This window comes from Tyto alba, unplaced genomic scaffold (genome assembly GCF_018691265.1).
Source record: "Tyto alba isolate M040663 unplaced genomic scaffold, T.alba_DEE_v4.0 Super-Scaffold_42, whole genome shotgun sequence".
NCBI classification, from domain to species: Eukaryota; Metazoa; Chordata; class Aves; order Strigiformes; family Tytonidae; genus Tyto; species Tyto alba.
This window is the reverse complement of record NW_024881318.1, coordinates 23,410,663-23,433,101: the sequence shown is the minus strand read 5'-3', so window position 1 is coordinate 23,433,101 and position 22,439 is coordinate 23,410,663. Positions and strand designations below refer to the sequence as shown.

Genomic DNA, 22,439 nt, shown 5'->3' with positions numbered 1-22,439 from the left:
AGTAAAACTAGAGACTCATCGAAAGCAAGGGATGTGAACTCTTGACTGCTGACCAAGAATGACTGGCAGGCAATTCAGACATGAAGTCCCAGTGCTTTGTATTTTATTTGTGCTCTGAGTAGTAGCACAAGGCCCCTGTGCTTCTGAATTAAACCCACATCTTTAATAGGAAACTCTTCCATGGAGATGCTGCAGCTCGAGCAAGGGTTGGAGGCAGGAGGCAGCAGAGGGATGCCCCGCCATCTCCTCTGTCCCCGCTGCAGCACCCCTGTCAGTAGAGCAAAGCTGGGAAGGTGTCTGTTCCCTGCAGTGTGTGCAGGTGCTGCTGCTCCTCAGCTGCCTTTGGACACCCTGGTAGCACAGAGGTTAGAAGCTGTGGCTAGCTTGTGGCCCCCATGATGGGGAGATTTTATATCAACATCTATTTATGTCAGAGTTCTATGGTGATGACAACAAAGTGGGCAGTGCACCACTGCCAATGACGTGCATTGCCTCTTCTCAGCCAGGGTGCAGATTATTCTAGTCACAGGATTCCTTGCCCAGTTACTATTTCCATTGTACAAATAGTGTGATGTGCAAGACAAGGTGATAGACCTGAAGAATTTACACCCAAAGGCCTGATTCTGTCGTGCTGATTTTCAGAGCTGTACTTGGTTTTCAGTACAGTGTTTCTGGTATTGACAACCCTGTAATGATGTTGAAACTTGAACCAAAAAGAAGAACTATTACATGCAAAAGTCAGCCTGCTGCCTAAGGGTGTGAGGATCACCAAAGCTTACATGGGTTACTCCAGGCACCAGGTAGAATTTGGAGAAGTAGTTGAAGTGTGTAGCATGTCCATGATTGAAAACAAGGAGGCAGGCAGTAAGAGTACCCAAAGTGATGGCCAAACTTGTTGTTCAACCCAGTGAGCAGGCAAGGGTACTGAATTCCTCATCTACTCACTTAACAAATATTTTTTAAATTGTTTCCCTCAACTGACACAGTCTTTTCCAGGTGTGGTGTTCATCCTCACAATGATGAGAGAGTTGGGGTTGTTCAGCCTGGAGAAGAGAAGACTCCGAGGAGACCTTATAGCGGCCTTCCAGTGCTTAAAGGGGGTACAGGAAAGGTGGAGAGGGACTCTATCAGGGGGTGTAGTGATAGGACAAGGGGTAATGGTTTTAAACTGAAAGAAGGTAGATTTAGATTAGATATTAGGAAGAAATTGTTTCCTGTGAGAGCGGTGAGGCACTAGCACAGGTTGCCCAGAGCAGCTGTGGCTGCCCCCTCCCTGGAAGGGTTCCAGGCCAGGCTGGATGGGGCTGGGAGCAACCTGGGCTGGGGGAAGGTGTCCCTGCCCATGGCAGGGGGGTTGGAGCTAGATGATCTTTAAGGTCCTTTCCAACCTGAACTGTTCTCTGATTCTGTGCTTATGATTCTATAACCAATGTTAGGCCTTACTCAATGACTGTAACAGATCTTCACTTTTCATTCAGCAAGATTAATGAGCAAAGACTGCCAGTGGTCTGTGAGGTCACATCTGGATTGCTGGTTTGAAATACTGAACATGAAACTTCTAAATTCACTAAGGAGAAAAGGTGTGAAATAATTTTTTTGTATTGACATTTTAAGTATTATTATTCTCAAATTCCCACCCAGCTTGTCTGTCTCATGGCATATACATAAAAATAAATAGAAACCAGTTTGATCTCTCTTTTGAGACATGGGACCACAATAGGATGGGTAGAACTCAACCAGGGCAGGATAGGGCTGATCTGAGGGTCTGTATAACCATCCCACACTGCTTAGTCCCTGGCTAGAAAATGGAAAGATATTTGGGAGAAGACAGGACTTCAAAGTATGTCCCTGAATAAGCAAATATTAAACCTTTTGCTGCACGATCTTGAGATTATGAGCCTACATTGCTCATTTCGTTGAAATAATAAGAAATAATAACCCAAGTCAGAGACCTTGTTCAGCAACTAAAACATCTGAGTTTGACTGAGCAAAAAGACTACCCACCTCTGACTTTCTTTTGTAGTGTGCACAGATCAGCAAAGAGCTGTTGTATCAGCAAGGGGAATAAAAGTACTTTCCTCTTTTCAATGGAAGCACAGTGATTGAAGAGTAGACATAAGCTTCTTGTCTCAATTTTCTTGTCTTGGTTTTGGTGTAGCACTCAACTGATGTGTGTGAAACCTTGGCAGGCCACAGACCACATACTGACACAGGCTGGAGCCAAACTTGAGCCGATTCTTGAGTGCAAGATGAGTGCTGGGGCTGTGGGAGAAGTCAGGTGCTGGGGGCAGCCATGAGCAGGTGTGTAGGAGAGCAAGCAGGAAAAAAAAAAAAACATATGTCTCAAAATATATCAAAATATATCAAATCCCTAGTGATCCTAGTTAATCAATTTCTCCAGATAGTTCAGCGGTTTTCCTGAAAACTGTCTTGAACGTGGAAGACCAGTACTTGCTGTTATAAATTTAATATTTTTCATCAGTTTATTACTATCTCTACCTGATTTTTTTTGCAGGGGGAATCATCCTTTTTTTCTTCCTAGATGGTTCATTTCCTTTACTCAGAAACAAACATACTGTTATGTGAAAATACTGCTCATTGGAGGAAGTGTGCTTTTCTGTCCCATCTTTGTGCTTCCAGTAAGTTTCAGCTTCCAGGTCTAGTGTTGCAGCTCATGGACAAAGTCCTTTGTTTTCAAATTCTGCAAGGAAATATTTGTGTATGACCTTTACAATTTGTATCTAGAATTTATCAGGAAAAAAACCAAAACAAAACAAAAACCACCACCAGCAGCAAAAATAAAATAAAAAAAAAAAAAAAAACAAAAAAACAACCAAACCAAACCAAAACAAAAAAAGCACATAAAATTGTGCAATGTAATTTATCATAATATCATACTTTGCAGAAGCTCTTTCTTACTAGTGTATTGTTTAAGTTATCCAGAGAAGGGGAACCCAACATAGTTCACATGGGCCACTTCTCCATTCAGACGTGCTGGATACCAAATGGGACCATTTACATTTGCAGCTGCTGGTAGATATGCTAAAATTAGACTAAATAAAAAATAGCAGCTGCATGGGTAGAAAGAAACCAAAGCTGATTCACAGATGAGAGCCAGCTTGGGGAACTCAGGCATTGCAGCTAGATTTGACACAAAGGCTGGTCTAGTGTAAGACCTTCATGCCTACAAAGACACAATAGCCCATAATGGTAAGCCAAAACTATGTTCTGCTCAACCCCCTTGCTGGGGAAATCCTTTCACAGCCCTGGACTTTCTTTTTTTTTTTTTTTTTTTTTTTTAACATACATTACAATGTCTCATTATGTAGGAACACACTTCCCTTTAATTTGTCTGTCTTCTTCTATCCCTTCAGCCTCCCCCACAATCTTTCTTTGGACAACCACACTCATTGTGGCCAATGCCAAGAAAATCCCACTCTCTGCTTGTGTCCAGTCCCATACTCCCTCCTAACTCCATGCCAAAACACTGACAGAGCGCAGGATCTTTCTCTGCAGCACTGTCACAGGGTTTTTTTTTAAAATAGGATTCCCTTTCAAAATGCTAGTGCAGCGGAACTTCATGACCTCTTCCACCAGCAGCTCCATCTCATGTTGCCCCATGCATTATGTTCAGATAAAAGGATATATTGTGGGTTTTAAGGAGCAGTCTGTGTTATGGGGAGGAGCATGCAGAAGCGGCAGACTGCACAGTCCACACTCTCTGAACAGTCAAACTGGACTTTTACAGAACAGAAACACCAAAAATTCCATCTGATTTTCATAATAAATCTCAGAAAAATTTCTTCTGTCAGCATTTAATTAAAAATATGCACTCTTTTTATGAAGGCTTATGGCTGGGACCCTCCTGTTCATGGCAGTACAAGGCAATATGGAACATGCAGGATTTCTGAGTGGTGTGTTGTAGACATCCCTGTGACTTAGCAGAGAGTCAGTGGAGGTTTACTGCCCTTGCGCCAGGCTCTGCATTCCCGATGACCCTCATTTCCAGGCAGGTTTTTTAGCTCAGACTATTCACGAGTGTGGTACTTTGGGCCCTGGAAACGGTCCCACATGCCCTTCAGCACTTCTGAAGTGCAAAGCAGATCTTTTATCCCCAGGTAGCAGAGGGGACATGGCACAAACAGCAGTCTGATGACAATTTTCCAGGCAGCTTTGCTGCCACACCCGTGCAAGCGGAAGAGAGACTTCACCACCTCGTAAGGGTTCAGATACCTTCTTCCCTCCAGCTCTTCTCTGCCTCCACTTGTAGGCCCTCCTAAGACATTGCTTGGCAGCCACATCACCTCTGCTAGGCTGCTTCAGCGGCAGTCTCTTATCACTTGCCAGTACAGGACTGGGCCAGCAGCAGACACAGATCCAAGCGCTTCAGCTCCAATTCCTCCTTGGATCCCAAGGAAGTAAGACAAAGATTTAGCTCTGGCACGGGTTACTAACAAGTTAACCTGCACTCAACTTCAAACAGCTTCTCTGGACATGTTTGTCCCTTGCTGGGGAAGAGCAGAGGAGTCAGTGTGCCCCTGTGACACTCCCCCGCATGCCTGCTCCCTGCCCTCGGGGGAATTTCCAGTAGAGCCTTGCGGCTGCCTGGCTGGCACTCTGTCCTTGCAGCGCTGCCAGGGCCCCAGCATAATCTCAGAGCCTTAGAGGATAAATTCAGGACTTTTCTTGGTGAGGGCCCACCTCCATAGCTGAGGTAGCAGCACACAGACCTAGGCTGAATTTCTCCTTCACCCTGACAAGCCTTATTTAAACCTAGCCACTACAGACTCACCCTCTCTCTTCTAGAAAATTCTTGGACTTAATCTTGTTTTCGGCTCTTGGATCCAGCTTCAGCCAGAAGGTAGGACAATGTCTTCCTGCCCTCCTCACTCTGGTGATTGGAGCACTCCCTGGGAAAATGTGAAAGAGATGACATTTCCCTAGGAAAACGGGAAAGAGAACCTCCTTGGGCTGAAGATGGAGGTGAACCTGTATCTTCTACTTTTGGAGCTATTAAATTAGAGAAGGAACAGCTACTGGCTGCACACAGAAGGGACTGCTCAATCTGCATCACATCTGGACACCTGAAGAAGCAGAGTTCAATATACCTTGGGAGGGCTCTGCTGAACAACAGAAGCAGCAGAACAGGGACTTTTTGGATTGCAATTTTGTTACAAGGCTTCGCAATTCCACTTCAGCCTTCCTTTAGGTGAGTTGTACTGAGGCTTAAGTGCCCTCCTTAGTGGTAGATGACCTTGGATGTCATAGCAGCAGTCAGAGGAGGGGGTCTGAAAGCTCTCACCCTGGGCCAGTTGTAAACCATGCTGCAAACCCATTTGGTAGCCCTCATGTGAATGGGGCCTTTGTTAGCAACTGATGAGTAGGATGTTCAGAGAACTTGGGAAAGTATGCTTGGCAAGTAAACTCACCTAACTAATAATAAAAATGGTCTTCAAATTTGCCAGGATTCTTTGCCTGAGGCAAGCACAATTAAAGTCAATGAATTGTTTAATGTGAGGAAATAGCGAGAGAGGGAAGGCAAAAAGCATACTGTTCTCTGATGCTGTTTTGGAATTTCTCTTGTGTAGATCCTCCTCTGGATTGATGATAAAAGCTTTTGGCATGCATCCTGCAGAGAAATCAAGAAGCATTACAGAGATAGGTGAGTCTGTTGAGAGCTATATTCTACCTTAGCATGGGGATGGACTCTCTAATCTAAGGCATTTTTCATCTCTAGCTGGGATGATCCTTTATCTGGCAGGCACATATTTGATTTTGGATGTTTTAATAAGCCAGAATGCTTTCATAGGAGCACTCCCAATGACATGGAGAGCTGTTTCAAATATGCTGGCAAACTGCAATCCTCCTCCACAAGAGGCCCAGAGCAGGCACTAATTACGGGATGGGTGTAGCACATACCTGCCTCTGGTGGGAAAGAACGGAGCCTGAGAACTGCATCTCCACAGATCCAACGAACACGTTCGCCTTCATGTAAAACCAGGAGGCAGAAAATACTTTTAACACTTGAGAAGAGACATAATCCCTGCAGATAAGGCAGGAACGTGATTTAGAAACTGTCCTTCTTCTGACCTGGACAACATTTCCACTGTTTTTCTATCACATTTCACTGTCACCTCTCATTTTAAGGCACAGCAACCCTGAACATTTTTAACAGGCAGACATATACCAAGAGCTTGCTGATTAAAACAAGCGCTGAATTTGCCAAGTAAATATGGTGCTAATCCCGTGCTTTGGGGAGACATCTTTGATTCTTTGAGTTCTGCATCTGGACTGAGTCTTTACTAAACTTACTATGGATTTTGTATTTTCCTAGATAATGTACTGGTAATCTCAGCTTGAATGAGAAGAACAAATTTCTAGGTGGTAGTTTCTGTTACTTTGCAGCTCCTAGTTAACTACTAATGGGTTGTTGTTTTGTTTTGTTTTGTTTTGTTTTGTTTTGTTTTGTTTTGTTTTGTTTTGTTTTGTTTTGTTTTGTTTTGTTTTGTTTTGTTTTGTTTTGTTTTGTTTTGTTTTGTTTTGTTTTGTTTTCTTTCTAGCAGCAAAGAAATAAATGAAGGAAAGAGTTTTCTGGCTATGTCTAATCCTGCACTTTTGTATTGTGGTAATATAATAAAAAACATGAAATTTCCTTATTCTATATTTTTTTCACTATGAATCAGGAAGAATGGCTTTTTCTCCAAAGTATAAGGGTGCACTACCGTGCCAGACCATTACAATGTGAAGTAAGGACACACATCTTCATGCTGGAAGAAGTCAACAGCTGAGTTATGCCCTGGTGGTTCTTCTGCTGCTGGTTACTTCTGAGACCAAAGTTCTCAGGAACACTTTGTTCTAAAGGTGGAGGATGGCAAGGTGTGATGGTACACTGCATTGGCCAGAGCCTTAAGGTATGGGTGTCACACAGCTGAGCATGCCAAAAACTACCACAGATTTCCAGTCTCTTGGGTTAGCTTTATCAGAACATTACATTATAAACCAAAGGAAGGTGGTCATTAAATGGGAAAACTCAGACTTGCTGTGTAAAATAGATTAAAACACATCTCCACTCTTTGCAGAGAGAGTAAAGCCCCACTTCAGGTGAAGCAATTTTCAGTGGCTTCCTGGACTGCAGCAAAGTTCACACTGTCCTCTCCCAGGCCCTAGAAAAGCCAGGTTTTCTCCTCCATCTTAAAGGCTCAAGTGTGGGTCCACTGAAGCAAGGCCTCTGCTCTCCAGGTCCTTCCATGACCACTATTCGCATTTTCTCTGCTCTGTCCCATAGTGCCTCCCAGGGCCATGCTGTCTATGCATGCCTGGAAGCTGGGCAGGATGGTAGCACCCCACATGAGGTTCACTGCCAGCCCTGCTTTCTTCCCAGGCATGGTGGACAAGGTAGACGGATAGACTTTCTGCCATGTGGGATGACATTTCATGCTGCAGGTGCCAGTTTCACCCACTCTGGTGTGGCCAAGATGGAGACTGAAGCCTGGGTGTTGAAGCATCTGTGAAGTCTGGGGTTGTGGTTTGCAATCCTGAGGGAAAATTCAGTTGTAAGCACAATGCAATGGCAAACCTGGTCCAAAAGTCCCTCCCCTCTGCCCCTCTCCCTCCTGCTACACTGTGAGGATGGCCAGTGCCAGCAGTAATGTCCCAGGAAAGCGGCTGCTGGTTCCTGCAGGCACGAGGCAGGCTGCAAGCTCCTCGGCTCTGTGATCACCATCAATAATGCATTCACAGGAGAGGACGGAAGAGCCAGGCGGCTAATGGTGCTCTCGGGGCTGCTCAATAGCACCACTGTCTCTCCGTTCACTGACAATGGCTGTGCACATGCGGAGGATCGTACGCTCCCAGTGAGGATATGCCAGAAGGGTTGGCAGGCTGTGTCCTCTGCTCAAGGCAGGCTCAGTCCGTGTTGTCAGGTTTGCTTAGAATGAAGGCAATCACATTTCTTCCTGCCTTCCCCTCTTGGCCCTTACTTAAATTGTCTCCTCTGTGTCTTAAGGAAGAGGCCCAGATGGCAAACAGCCCCCAGCTGTGCTGCCCAGGGAAGAGTGTGAGGGAATGCCAAGTCTCGCATGGCAAGAGTAGCTCACAGACCTGTCAGAGCTTGTGGAAAGCAGGACTCCTTTAATCACCCTTTCTCAAGCTCAACTGCATACTTTCCTCTGGTTTCACTGTGTTCCCCTTTTTTCCCTCCCATTTGATGCAACTAATGCAGCTCTGGTCTTAGATCCCTTGTGCAAGGTTTCCTATACTCAGGGACTCCATTTGCACACAGGAGATATCATCAGGCATTTTTTCTTCCTCACCATATCTTCAGACACTCCTTCTAGATCATGTACTACCTGACCATCAGTTTGAGTCTAAATATTTAGCCCTCAAAATCTGCTGAAACCCCATTTCGTGTGGATATGCCTTAACTCAGATATTGATTTCACACCACTTCTGGGGGGCTATTCACATGAGCCAAGGTGTGGGAGTTCCACAGTAATCTTTCTCCATCCCTTTTTTGCTTCTGGCACACATAGACTAAAGCTAGTTCCTCTTTCTTTCCTCTGTTCTCAGTCTTCTAAAAGCTTTCTTTAGAAGCAGAGCAGGGAGGAAGCAAAGGGCTCAAAGAGTAAGTGTTGGTGTTGCGCTGGGGGTGCCCTGAGCAGCAGCCATGGTTGTGGAGTAGCTGAGAAGATCTGAATGATGGAACCAAATCTTCTTCCAGGCCTCTACCATTGGGGTGATTGAAGGGAAAATCATTTTACCACTTTGTGATGTACAAAGGTCTTCTTACCGTGTAGAGAATCAGGAACAAGGTGGGATATGACAGAAATCTGTGAGTTAAAGGTATTTAACTGAGAGTATGGTCCTGGACAGCCTTTTGGTTTTGTTTTGTTTTGTTTTGTTTTTCATAAGGAGAAATGGGTTATAAAATGCAATAGTTCTGATGTTGTTTCAGGGAAGCAGGTTCAGTGCTTGAGGACAGGACAAAGGTGGGTATGTCCCATCAAGGCACAGCTCTCCTGTCTTTGCCTCTCATGGTCATAGCCCAGGAGCTTGGTAACAGTGCAAAGGCAGGATATGTGCAATGGGCATGTTGGGGCATTGCTCAAAGGGGACAGAGCTAAGATGCTTAGCATATGTCCTGTTTTTCAGACATTTTAAGTTTTGCTGAGCTCAGTAGTCTGAAGTGTGCAATCTTGGCACTGTACTAATGTAATCTTTGCCAGTAAATTTTTTAGCGATTAAAAAGAGAAGCAATTTTCTCTTTAATATGAATTTAGGCAGCTGTCATCACTCCCAGGTTGTGCAGGTGGTATGTTTTTGTGCCTAGTTGTAGGTAAAGGACCTGCTGAAATTCTGTGGACATCTTCCAGTTCTGTTTTCTACTTCATAGGACTGAAACAAATAATATTTACAGGGCACAGGTGCTGGCAGAGCAGAAAAAGCTGTAAATAAGTTGACAGTTGCATTTTTGATGGTTACAGTATCTTTCATACAATGGTAAGACACAGCTCTCTCCCTCTTATCAGTCACCACATTTTGCAACCTATATTCACTACCATAATTGTCATCGTGACTTCTCTGTAAGCCATTAACTCTCTATAAGCCACAGTACATACAAAACTGCTTGCTTGCTTGCTTTTGTTTATGAGTCTATAAATGGCAGCTGGATGGAAATACTCCTTTGTTTTCCTGAGCTGAGCTGAGCTCTGCACTGAGACAAACACTCTTCTCTGTCTCCAGACAAGTTTTCCCAGCCATATTCATGGTCCACCTACTCTACCCTCAGGCCAGCATGTCTTCCTCCCAATGCCAGTGCAGCCATCCCCTAGTTCCCCACCATTTGGAGGTGCTGTATATTCTACCTTCATATTTCCTGCTTACCCAGAATTTAAATTCGTGTTACCTTAATTCACCACTCCCAGATTTTTGGAGATTTAGGCCTGTATTGTCATCACCCCTCTTCCAAGATTCTGCCTCTCATGTTGCGGATTAGGAACAGGGACTTCCACCCCAACTACAGTCATGGCTCTTCTCCCAGTCCAAGCCCAAACACACCTGCACAAGGGTAAAGGCTTCAGCCTGCTGGCATTTCCCCTGACAGAGTGCAACCTCCCGGAGGTTGGTGTGGGTTCAGGAGGGAGCATGTAGGGCTGGCTCCTTGCTGTGACAGAGTTCTCACCAGTGGTCTACAACCGTTGACAACTTCGTAATTCTATGAGCTATAAAACTGGCTGGTCCTGTTTCACTCTAAAACTTTGATCAAGAAATTTGTCTTGGGGCCTATGAAAACATAACAAACTCTACATTTAAATGGGAGCTTGGCAGCCAAAAATACAGATAGTCCAAGAATCATCAAATTAACAAATGCAATGACGCAGCTCTGTTTTGTAAACACAGTGGATGCAGCTAAGCTCCCATGAAAGGCCACAAGGCTGTGAAAACTGAAATGTTTATTCTTCCATTACATTCAAGGACACTTACAAAAATAAAATAAAGTAAATAGATGCTGAGACTAGAGAATTTCCAAATATCAACTAAGGGAGCAAATCTGCAAGTGGGAAAGAGAAAGAAAAGAAGGACTGGGGACTCGAGCTGTTTTCATTTGTAATATCTATTTCCTTTCCTGTTGCTTATCAGGATATCAAAACTGCATGTTTCAAGGAAGATTTTTATGCTGGAAAACCTCAAGTGCTGTGTCTAAAGAAAAAACCTGTTGCCAATGGCAGCACACATGTTCCTTAGTCATGCTGGCTGCAGAAGAGATGGTGTGTGTTTTGAGGGAGGATTTTCCCCCTTGCAGGCTGCCTTAATGACTCCTTGCAATGTGTTTACTAGATGAATCACACACAGAAATGCTAAGGGGACCGATGAGCTTCCCTTGCACATATGCAGCCACCTTTGCATGTGATCCTTGGTTAGCTAAACATGCCCAGGTATTGGGCTATACACAGACATATTCAAGCACCTCTTCACACATCAGTACCCTGTACCTTCACACTCCATCATCCATTTTGAGAAGGCAGATACAAGATTATGAGCAGCCTGAGCAGTGCTTCTGATGGCTTCACAACCTCCCTTGTTTTTCAGCGGCTTTCAGACTCTTATAGTCTCAAATTTTCAAGCATCTTCCCAGTCCTGTGCAAACCTTCTCCCACCAAATCTTTTCTTCCCTAATTTTTTTCTCAAAAGCTTTCTAATCCCTTTCTTGACCCTCATTCTGCTTTTCTTGTTTTGAAGTCCAGTGCTTAAGGCTCTCCATATAGCACTGGGGAATCTGCTCCACCAGACGTTCCTTCATGCCACTTCAGAAAGACCTCTTCTCCTTGCAAAACCCTCCTGCCTTCTCACCCTCCATGATCCCTGCTTTTCTCATGACTGAATTATTATGCCCATAATTTGTCTTGTCTTTGTTTGTCTTGTCTATCTTTCATCACAAGCAGTTTAGAGCAGGGAACAGGACTCGCTCTGTCTCTGTAAGTTTGCTAGTATCTGTATCCTCTCTAAACAGCAATAAACCTTGAATCAGCCCTGTTATGTCTCTGAGACTGCCTCAAACTTTTTTCAGTCTGTGTCTGATGGAAAAACCCTCTGGCACATTCAGATTTCAGAACAGGTCTCCTAGAAGCCCCGAGGGACCCACGCTGGACTTTCCTTGTGAGCACAGCTGTTCCAGCCTGCGCCGAGGCCCAGGAACATGGAGGGTGCTCAGGGTGCCCTGAGGGAGGGTCGTTTTCCCTGCTTTAAACTAGAATGAAAGAAAGGGCAAAAATTGGGGAACATATTACTATAAATGGAGAGAATCCCATTCCCTGCTGGCAGGGGTATTTTGTGAGTCATGGTTATTTTCTTTTGAATACAGAGCTTCTCTGAGCTGATTAAGTGGAATTAACAACACGGTTGGGAATCCTCACAGTTCCCTGTTTCTCTGATCCCTGTGGCTCTTGTTTTACCTCTCCTGCCTTTGGGAACACTTGAGGAATTTATTAATGAGGCCCAATTACAGAAAATTTTGGGTTTATAATCAGCATTCTGGTTATTGCCAGAATGGCTCTTTTAACTCATTGGGAAGTTAAAGCAAACACCAGAGCCCACCTTCCCAGGCATGTTTGCTCCCCAAAACACACAGAATGAAAGCTGTCCTCAGAACTGGCCAGTTTTCCCCACCAGAGCACTGCAGCTGCCTCACCAGTTCAGTGGATGCTTCTGAGCAGCAGCGTGTCTCAGGCTCCAGAAGCCTCTCAACAGGCTCTAGATGTTGGGGAGGCCACGGGCAGGGAAGAGTTTCAATTACCTGTCCAATTATTGTCCAACATTGTATTTATTTGATCAAATAATTTGTACTGTGTGTGAGGCAGGGACTCCTGGGAATACTTGGTACTAAGTCTGAATGAGGGATTCAGCTGAAAGGCACCCACCAGGTCCTGGCACATCTTCCTAGGTTCAGAGGGGCTTCTTCAGCATTGGCTTAATTTCAGCTTTCAAGATGAAGATTTTAGCTCTTTCAACAGACAGTAAACCTCAAAAATGGCCAGCTTCTGCTAACAAAGCTAAGAGTCCAAGGTTGGCAAGAGGTTTTTCCACAGGTAAAGTGACTTCCTTGGGACAACATGAAGGTCTTCTGAAAAACGAAAACAAACCAGTCACTTTCATGAGCGACAGAGCTAATAGGAGCTGAGTTTTGGTGTACAGGTCTATACGGCTGAATAAACGGAGATGGTAATTAATTCCTGGTCCTGAGAACAAGTAAAGCAAAGTGACTGTCTCTACACCACTGCCTGCTTCTGGAGCAGCATTGTCATGCCAGCTTAGCATGAGGTCCCTAAGAAACAATTGTTATTCTTAGTGTGTTGTGGGTTTGTTTTTTGTTTTTGTTTTTGTTTTTTTAAGTGTTGAAAATAAAGGTCAGACTTTGTTGCAGCAAATGGATTTTTATAGTATAAAACTGAGCATATGTGTTGCATGCCCTAAGGTAGAGCATATAGACAATGATTATTCAATTTTTTTGGGATAGTGTTGAAGGACTCACAGGCTGGGAGGATCCAGGTCTAATGAAGAGAGCTCATTCATGCTACCTCCTGGGAACAGCCGCTAGCCAAACTATTTCCCAAATCAAGGCTGGGTGTTGTATTGGAGAAAGCTGCTCAGGGCCATATAAAGCAAAGCTAAAGTGTGAACAGAGAAATCAGCTGTGTGGATGAGTAGGTATCCAGAGGTTATCTCCCTTCATAGACCTCTTTTAGCAGTATGGATGAAGTGAGCATGTGTCTCTTACGTAGCTTTCCAGAAATCTCATGAAAGTTCACAGTTGAGGCACTAATAAACCTTTCTCCTCTCTACCCAAAGACTTAATTTCACAGAACTTGAAGGGATTTTTGGATACGTTCACTGTTTTGCCAAGATTGGTTGAAAGGTTACTGGGATGGGACTGAGAGGCAGCTGCAGAGAAGTGTGTATATGGGAGTGGTATGAACACATATGCCTCCTTTTGCTGGGAAATGTGGCTAAAATCAGATCACACCAACTCCACTTCATGTTTTTACAGGAATGCTGTAATTTCTGAGCATTCTAGACCACAAGAAAATTACATCAGTGTATATTATAGCTCAGGGAGAGTACAAAACTCAATATTGAAGGTTTTCTTCGATTCCTAACTATCAGCTGAGGTTGTGCACTGGCTTGTAGTCTTCTACCAATCCAGAATTGGACCTGTAGTTATTTTGTATTTCAAAAGGGAAAATATTCCCCTTTCTAGAAGTCATTGCCTACCTTATGACCTGTACCACACACTGTCCCTCTCCCAGTCACCCAGCCTAGTTCCAGGTAGGTCCATCAGTAATTTTCTGAAGTTTGGTGCTCCCTAGTACATACAAATCATTCTGCTTTCATCAGAGAGAAGTTTCAGTCAACAATAAAGTAAAGTGTGAAGAGGCCAGTATAGTCCCAGAATGTCACTTCTTGTTATCCAGCATCATCCACAATGACAATGAAAAACACATTCCTCCTTCCTCAAATATGGCAAGGAGCTGGAAGCCCTCTACAGCAAGCAGACAAGACTTCTTAAGCAGACAGATCATCTTCACTATGGCTTTGTAGTCAGAATACAGCAACCAGTGACATCAAACCTCCTGTACAGTCATACGCGGGAAGCTCCAGCATGGGCTCTGCTCTTGGGCAGCCCTGCAACTGCTTGCCACTGAATCACTGCTCTCCTAGGGCAAGTAGCGGTGGGGAGGGCTGGGCTGCTGATGAGGAGCTGACATCTGTGGTCCTGTGTAGTCTGTGCAGTTCACAAGGCTGCAGACACTTTCAGCTAGATGAGGCTCTTTGGGATTTATGGGGTTATTAGCACTATTGAGAGTTATGTCTGTTCACAGGGGAGAATATACACTTCAGACTACATTACTCACTGTGTGAGTCACCATGTTGAATAACATATGTTTCCTATATTTGGTAGATGACCCAATACATTGCACTTCCATCCAGAATAATATTCCATCTAAACACCACTAGCTTTATTTTTTTTATACTGTAAAAGACTGAAAACATAAGCCTAGGTGTACTGCAAATTGATTGAATACATTTGCATTTTTATTTTTTGCCTAATTAGTTACAGGACTTGCAGTATTAAGACAGATCAGTCATACGCTTGATGATAGTATCTAGATTATACCAAGTTTGCATGTATTCTAATGGAAGATGTGTTTACTTGACAGAGGAAGATCCCAGCGGCTGGCTAGATTAAAACAAACAAAAAGAGCATTTAACTTCAAGAATTTATGTAATTTCACTGGAACCAATAAGATTATTCAGGTGCTTACAGCTAAGTGCATGCATATTTGTTGACATGGTTGCTAAACTATTGTACTTGCAAGGAAGGAATAGTGATCCATCATCATCAAGTGTAACGCAGTGCTAGGGGCTACTTTCATTACAGAGAAAACTCCCATTGATTTAAATGGAAGCAGGAGCAGGCCCTGACACTGATGTAGTAAGTTTGTGTAAACAAAAGATACAGTGAAAGATCCTCATTACAAGTATTTATGATGACTATGGAGCCTGGGAGTCTTTTGGGTGTGGAGTCTCTGAGCTAAAGCCGTGCAGTGTGCTGGGATTTCTGAAGTTAACTAGTTTAGTGCATGCCACAGAAGTTTGAGTGGTGGGTGGCTAGAGACCTTCTCCATGGCCTCCTTAAGGCACAGAAATTGTACAGAGAATATGTTATGTTTTAAACCACAATGCTGGCTGCAGACAGTGAGCCTTGTGTAGTCCTGTGGATCTTCTTGATTAATGATGAAAAATTGCTCTTTCTTATCTTTGAAGTTTGGTGTAGCCCAGATACATGAGCATTTCAGTCTGTCTTGCCTTGACAACATGTGAAACTCCACTGGTATGACAGTGGTCTGGATTGCACTCAGACTAGGGACAGCAGGACAGGGATGGCTTGATTCTGCAGGACACTGGCCTTCTGGCCTTGGGTCAGCCTAGGGCTTGTCAACGGGCTTGGTAGGATGCAAATGAGCAGCCAATCTCATATCCATCCTTTCTTCCCCATCTCGCTAGCACAAAGAGGGGATGAAAACAGAGCTACCCTAAAGTAACTTGTGAATGACCAGCCTTTTTCATTCAGCTTTGTCACAGTAAAAGACAACGGTTTAGCTCTTATTAGTTCACTTTTCTCCAGTGTAATTAAGACCATCAGAATCTCTGAGGCTGAGTAAGGTCCATAAACATCAACACAATAACTCTGAGTAAGTGGGTACTGACTATTAAAAGTGAAATTACCTCAAGTGAGTGGTTTCTGAGAAAGCATAACTTGCATTAAAACACATTTCCACCTCTACATGTTTACTTCCTGACTTTCTGCTACAGTGAGATTAGTTTTATTTTGGTTTAGTTTGGCTACCCTGGTGTTTCTAGAGCAGTGGTTATCACCTTCCTCAAGGTGGGGAATTCCAAGTTTGTTTTGATGCAGGCCTGAACCCCATTACAAATGTCACATAGATGATCACTGTCACTTAGGTCAATTAGTTGAATTTGCCTTTCCTATCCCTTTTCTCACACACCTTCAGGCAGTCAGCACACCTCTTACTACTGACAGTCTTCCAGTTGAAAATGACTGTTATAGTCAATTCTGGGTTTGTGCCATGAAGAAATACTAATTTACAAATCAGTGTCTAGATCCAAACTAAACCACTACTTTTATTGAAAAGTAAATAGCTGATTGTTCTATGACTCTATATCAAGACACAAAAGGCAGCATGACCAGTTAGGGGATAAATAAATTAAGTCATTTGAGAATATGTGAATCTCAGTGAGGTTTCATCTCAGGACACAAACACCCCAAAAGTATCATTGTTGCCTCCTGTCTGCAGAGGTTAAATTCACAAAGCTATTCATATGCTTCATAAATATTTTGTATTTATACCTTTCTATATCATCTTTCACTATTAGATCCTAAAATTTGAAATCTATACAAGACCTATTTCTCAGGGAGGAACAAAACAATTATTGCTTTGGACTGCAGCTATGCCTTTGATCCAGACCTAGTAGAGATTGATAGCAGAAAAATCAGAAGGTACAAGAAACCAAACAGAAGAAAATTATCTAACAATCTGCCACAGGTATAGAATCATAGAATGGTTTGGTTTGGAAGGGACCTTAAAAGATCATCTAGTTCCACCCCCCCTGCCATGGGCAGGGACACCTTCCACCAGCCCAAGTTGCTCCCAGCCCCGTCCAGCCTGGCCTTGACCCCTTCCAGGGAGGGGGCAGCCACAGCTGCTCTGGGCACCCTGTGCCAGGGCCTCACCACCCGCACAGGGAAGAATTTTTTCCTTATATGTAATCTACATCTATCCTCTTTCAGTTTAAAACCATTACCTCTCGTCCTATCCCTACACCCCCTGATAGAGTCCCTCCCCACCTTTCCTGTACCCCCTTTAAGCACTGTGAGGCCGCTATGAGGTCTCCCCAGAGCCTTCTCTTCTCCAGGCTGAACAGCCCCAGCTCTCTCAGCCTGGCCTCACAGGGGAGCTGCTCCAGCCCCCCATCATTCCATTCCAAGTGTTTCCTCAATCCTTTTTGACTCAAAATATAAATGCTTGCACTGCTAATGTATTTACTCAGTAAGTTTTATGTTCTATCATGGAATTGAGGGTATTCTCACTATCCAGAGGAGTGCCTTTAATGCTTTTGAATCATTTAAACTTTTGAATTTTGGGATATTGTGTGAAAGCAACTTCTATTATGTAAACAAGTACTTTGTTTTACAGCTATATCCCTTCACTTGAACTAAGTTTTTCATTATTTCCAGTGTCATTTTTCTATATTATGGCACTTTGTCTGTTTTTCCTTTATTGTGAGAGAAGGACCAAAATAGTAACAATTTCTTTAATGTCATTCTTGTATTTGTAGTTTTTGTCTAATTGCTGGTATGTTATATAAAATACATTTGAATGCGGACTACTGCATTCTGAATAGATGCACTATGTCTCATTTAAATGAAACAAATGTGACATAGCAAACATTTCACAAAAATCTTTAACTAGTGCTTTTTAAGGATGAGTCTAGCTCATTACAGAGGTCTCTGGTTTTAAAAGCTTTGAATCTATGAACTATAATGAAAATTACCTTATTTTGATTACCAGCCAAATTACTTTATTCCTACAGTCCTTCAGTATTTTTGGATGAATACTAGCTAGTATTGATGACCTGTTTTTTATTGAGTTGCTAATTTATTACACGTGTTTTTACTGCAGTACTTGTTTTTTACAGTAACTCTCTTAATGTTTAAAACCGAGATGCAGGTGTGGGAGATGTAGGTATGGGAAAAATAAGAGTTCTGCCAGACAAGGGTTAAAGATTTTAATTCCCGAAGTCTTGATACGAAGTTTTTTTTTGGACTAATCTTCTTATCATTCTGAAGTCTAATTTCTCAGTACTAGTTTTAATCTGATTCCTCCTAGTTGTTGTGAAATTTATCTATATTTTGGTCAGTATTATCTTAACAAGAGATATAGCTATTCCTTGAACAAATCACTGTATATTAACTGGGCTTGCAAAGCTGATCACGCAATAAAGGAAGGCCATGCACTCGGAGTGCAATGGAAAATTGCCAACTGTCTTAATAATAGTTTATTTTTAAGTATTTTCTAACCTAGCACTTGACTATTTAATAACTGTATGTAAGCAATAAAGAAATCTCTAACATCTGTTGAGATTAATGATTTTTCATAAGAGGACCATCAAGTCTCAGCTGTTCAGTGATAAAGGCTTATGTTTTTTTCATTTTTCTCACTTCAGAGTAATTCTTTCCTTGAACATTTTATTCAGGTTGAATCAGATTGTGTGATTTGTTAATCTTCTAAAACACAATTTTGGTGATCTAAAAGGCAGGCTCAGTTATCCTGAAAACAAATGATCTCTTCTTGGAGGGAAAGGAAAAGAAGACTATAAACAACAAACTTTTCTGCATTTTCTTGGCCCAGGGTCCTTCCACGTGAGAAAGGCTCAATTACATCTTCTGCATGTGTCTGCCTGAGAAGTTGTACTGCAGTGTATGTACTTGAAAGACGTGATCTGACATGACCAGAAGAGAAGCCGTTAAATCTAAAAACCTTTTGTGTGGATCCTGCCTCAAACATCATAATCTGTTTGTTCATCTGATAATGGGAGAGGCTACACCATTAAGAGAAAAGAAGGTTTTTACATACAAGCCTTGACTTGAACGCTGACAGCTTTTTACAAACTCTGCAATATAAAACTTACTCCCAGCTTTCACGAGCATGAAATGTTCTGGAGTTTGCAGAAGACGTAGCACATCAAGTGTGTCTTTCTCCTCCTTTCCTTTCAAGTTCTTTTCCTTGCAGCAAGGATAGGCTTTTGATGAATGCTGTGAAAAGTTCCTTGGATGACCTTCAAGAAGTCATTTGGAATGGTTGTCATTGAGTCAATAAACTCTGGATTAGGAGCCAAGTCCAAATTGTAAAATGGAAGATAAAATACTCCTTCTCTTCTCCCACTTAATTTTAAATTGCTCTCCAGAGCAGAGGCTGGTTCCAAAGCAGATCTGTCATGAGTGAAATTATGGTGTATTTTTATATTTTTTGTTAGAGTATAACAGCCCAATTGAGTGCCATGATGTTACAAATGATTACAATACCTCTGAATTTAACTTCTGGGACCCTAGGTATGGCTGTAGCATAAGAAAGTTAATTAGACTTTATATTTTTGTACAGATTCACACACTTTATTTTAAAGTAAACTGATCTTACTGTAATGTAAGTTGTAGGAGTAACACACAATTATGCTTTATTGCTCTTCTTTTAACATAAATGTTTCATTTTATAAAACACTGAGAAACAGATGAAATGATACTCAGAATAAATATATCTGATTTCTCTGTGTGCCTGCTTTGAGTGACTCTTATTGAGGTAGTACTTGGAAGTATTGAAGGTTTGTTATGACTGGTTTTTGTGACAGCAGTCATACCCCAGGTAAAAATACTCAGACATGACTCATCAAAAGAAGTGATCTTTGCATTCCTATAGTTAATTTTGTAAGCTGCATATTCATTGGAGTTGTGCACAAATATCCCTGTGCTCACCATCTTCAACTGGAAAGCAGAGGTTCTAAACAATGCAAGTTCCTCTTGGTTTTGCCACTTGCTTGCACAGCCCATTAGAGTTTAGATGTACAAAGCTCTTTTCTATGCTATTCTATATTCTTGCCAAGAAACTCAAAGGAATTAATTAATAAAATTATAATTATAACATAGAGATAAACATTATCTCCATTTTACAAATTAGGTAAAAAACTGAACAACAGAGTATAAAAATACAGAATTTTTAAGAAAGCTGATAACATAACTTTGATTTCCATGTCCACTTTTCATTACATGCAGCTATGCCTGAACTCTTTAGAAACCGTGTGCTATCTTGTGCTTATCTTCAAAGTGATATGCCCCATTCTAGGGTGTTTGATTAAGCAGTCCAATGACCAGAGCTCATATTTACAGCATTACTGTAACACATATTGCGAGTGAGCTGTTTGAGCCATTTTTAATTATCAGTTGACCTTTGTCTGTAGGTGATGTTAGAAACCTACATCTGGCTTGGGACTCTGGGCTCAGCATAGTTTCAGCGGTAAGGTTCAGTTTTGACAGCACCAAAATCTCAGAGGAATCTTTGTGAGAGTTCAGCTCCAAAAAGTGAGAAGATGGGGGGTTGTCCTGCTCTCCTGAGACTGCTGCTGTCTTGGTCACACCAAATACAATTCATGAAGAAAGAGCCACTCCAGTCTTGACCCAAGGCAGCGCTAGGAGGGAAGGAGATGGAGTCTCTAAAGTTCAAAAGGAAGGGTGAGGGATTGACAGGGGCTTCTGGTTCAACCTATGTAAAAAAAATAATTCACCATGACTACACTGGCCCAATAACTGCTGTACAGTTTTTATTGCCTACTGTTAGATGTCTATATCTGTATTTTTACACCTTTAGGTAGACCCTGAATTTTGGATATGCTGAGAAAAAATGGCTCTGGCTGACTTTTCCAAGGCTTTAGGTGAATCCTTGAGCAACCTGGAACATTTTTGTTTGCTGTTTGTTTTGTTTTTTTTTAAGTCATTGTGACTGAAAAATATTGTTCTTTGAGTACTCACAAGCACAACAGTGTTTAGATAAATTTGCCTCAAAATCTGTTTCATCATAATGAAAGCATTCACATCTCTGTGGAGGATTATTTCCCTGCTTCTGCAGTGCTTTTCGCATGTGTTGGCCCTCCTAGGTTATTTTAATTTACGATTCTCAATGTAGCTACAGGCATTGTGCTGCTGGAACAGAGGGTGGTTTCGCAGAGCAAACATCTGTGGGGGTTTCCAGATGTAGGAAGAGTATGGAAGTGGGTGTTATCTCTCAATGGGAAGGGAGGAATGTGGCTAGCAGGAACAAATACTTGGATATAACAAAGCATGTGAGTAAAATGGATCTATATTGTGCCCTCTAGAACAAAAAAAAAAAAAAGAAGAAGGCAAGGTAAAAAATGCCAAATATTAAGGCTCTATTTCGGTAAAAGACAGTAGGATTTGACATAACTGATCATACCCACAATCCACCTAGTTTTTTCTGCTTTGGATATTTGCCTGCAACAGATAGAACTCTGTGTGTGCTTATGTCTTACAGAAGTCAAGGAACCTGAAGTCTGTGATTGAAATTAAATATATGTTGAAAGTTTTTCTTCATTAAATCTCACATGAGGGGTGATCCTAAGGGAGAAAGTATAAAAAATATTTAAATCTACACGAAAGTGAAAATTGGCCATGCTTTTATTTTTACATGCCCGTTGTCCACAACCTGGGACTGTTCAAAGCTCAAGCACAGGGAGGGACTTTCCCCAGGAACTTCCCACATCAACACAGCTGGGAATGTCAGAGGCAGACAGAGGATTCGTAGATGCCATGGAGGTATTGTAGGAATCAGTCCTCGTTAGCAAAGGGAATTCAAAATTTGTCCATCTAGGACTAACTAAAAGAGATTCTGCCTCCCTTATAGATTCCCTTGACTAATGGAGGTCACGCTTCTGCTGCTGCATCTTAGGCCACATGCAGCATCAGCTGCCAATTTCAGCTGCAGACAAGTAGCCTCCTTCCTACTCAACACGTAGTGGGTGTCAAAGGCAGTCTGGGTAAAAGCCTTTTGACAAATAATTAAGCTTAATATGTATTTTCTCTCAGGTTTCACTTGGTGAAACTGCCTGAGAGATGTGTTTATATATTCACAGCACACATGAAAAGAGAACAAAAACAGGACGAAAACTGATAGTTGGCATAAAACGTGTGTGAGGAACTTCTCGAAGCTGGGCTGAAGATCAGACAAGCTTATAAAAAGTGCAGGGAATGCTCATTATGGACTGAGTCAGCCCAGCAGCTGTGAGACTCCTCCCTCCCCGCTTCAGTGATTTTATTGTTGTCCCAAGCTGCTGGCAGGCACTCGGGAGAATTCCTCTTGGCCCTGCATCTGTCTCTCTGCTGGATGCAATCAAGACTGGGCACTTGGTGCTTCTGTTGTCCTTGTGAGGTCTCACTTGATGTGAGCTCTCCTGACAGGTCACAAAGTGCAAGGGAAGCCATGGGCACTGTGCAGACCTGACCCATGGCACTGTCCTGGGAAGATCACAGCTGAGATAAAATGAAAGAAATAAAAAATGCTGCCAGAGTACTAGATGAACACTGACTTGAACTACAAGCTTCAGATGCTCAGACTAGATCCCCTTTACTTGCAGGTGTAGACTTCCCCCATACAGTAAATATTAGTTCAGGTAGGTGTTTTTTTCAGATGTTACCTCTCAGGTCTATTTTGGGTTGGGCATTCACTGTAACCCTGCCACTCACTGCTTTCTCAACTGCTGAATGCATAAATGTATTTTTACCAGCATGAAATCTGCTC

At 42.5% G+C, this 22,439-nt stretch overlaps 1 long non-coding RNA gene across 1 annotated transcript; it reads left to right on the top strand.

Moving 5' to 3' along the window:
• Window positions 1-4,681: 4,681 nt before the first annotated feature.
• On the top strand, window positions 4,682-19,343 carry LOC116965523. Its single transcript, XR_004409434.1, has 3 exons — window positions 4,682-5,209; window positions 5,589-5,662; window positions 18,489-19,343. It is a non-coding gene; the product is annotated as an uncharacterized LOC116965523 (long non-coding RNA).
• Window positions 19,344-22,439: the final 3,096 nt, after the last annotated feature.